This window comes from Myotis lucifugus, unplaced genomic scaffold (genome assembly GCF_000147115.1).
Source record: "Myotis lucifugus unplaced genomic scaffold, Myoluc2.0 scaffold_211, whole genome shotgun sequence".
Classification (NCBI taxonomy): domain Eukaryota; kingdom Metazoa; phylum Chordata; class Mammalia; order Chiroptera; family Vespertilionidae; genus Myotis; species Myotis lucifugus.
This window is the reverse complement of record NW_005871259.1, coordinates 1,516,343-1,517,537: the sequence shown is the minus strand read 5'-3', so window position 1 is coordinate 1,517,537 and position 1,195 is coordinate 1,516,343.

Genomic DNA, 1,195 nt, shown 5'->3' with positions numbered 1-1,195 from the left:
CCTCCACCCTGCTGCTTCTCTGGCTGAGTCTCTGCTTCAAAGCATTCTGACCCCCCCCCCCGCCCCCCGGTTTCATGGAAAGGGCACCCCTGACAGCCACTCAGAAAGCAGACAAACCCACATCCACTCAGGGCTGGAGCCTCCCCTGCCTGAACCCCAGAGCACACCCTCCCACGCCCCCCTCCCTCTCTGCGGCCCTCTCTCTCTTTGGCCTGTACTGCAGGGCCCTCTGGGTCTGCTCAGCGGCTGAGAGAGGAAGTGGCTTTGTTGTGCCCGGGGATTGTCTGGATTCTGAAACTTGGGCTTCCTTCCCTGCTCTTCTTGGCAGGAGGATCCTCAGCTGGAGAAACTGCCGCCCCCCCACCCCCAATACACACACTCCAGTGTCCCCTCCTCTCCAGCTCAGCACCATCCATCTCCGTCTCCTCAGGGCGAGGAATGCGGCTCCGGACACTGTGGGGCTTGTTCCCAATCCCCTTCTAGCTCATTGCACTTGGGCTCTTACAGACTCGCCTTCCTCCCGCCGGCTGCTGTCTGAGTTCTGGCTCTGAGGCCCAGACAGAGGTCTCCCCTCCCTGCCAGCCTCACATTTCATTCTGTCCCAGCACCATCTGAGGTGGCCTTGGGGGGTCAAGGCACCCTTGGTGGGAACCGGTGGTGGGGGGTAGGGCCCCCCTTCTTCCCATTTCCAGCCATTCAGGCTGACCTCTGCTGTGGCCGGGCCCTGCACTATATGCTGTGTCTACAAGCCCTCCACCTGCACCCACCCTTCCTGGCCACGCCCCTCAAGCCCCGATTATTGCTGGAATTAGCACAGGGCTTCTTGCTGGCAGTTGCTAATTAGGACCATTAATACATTCGATTATCAATGTGGTAGCTGGCTGCAGCCCCAGCACCTTCACCGGCACCACTGGCCAGGAGCGGGCACCAGGGTGACGGTGACATCCGCCTGCCTCCACCTGGGGAAGGCTGCCCCTGCCAGGCCTGCCCCACGTGCCTCAGGCCCTTCCAGGCACAGGTGGGTGGGTACAGAGGCTCAAGGGGACTCAGCTGAATCTTCTGGAGAAGTAGAGGGACAGCCTTCACTCCTGGGGACCCCAAACTGAACACAGGGACGCCAGTGTGTGCATGTGTGCGTGCGGGGGGCTGGGGGGGGGGGTGCGGCGGGGAGGAGAGAATGTGTGAGCCAGCGATG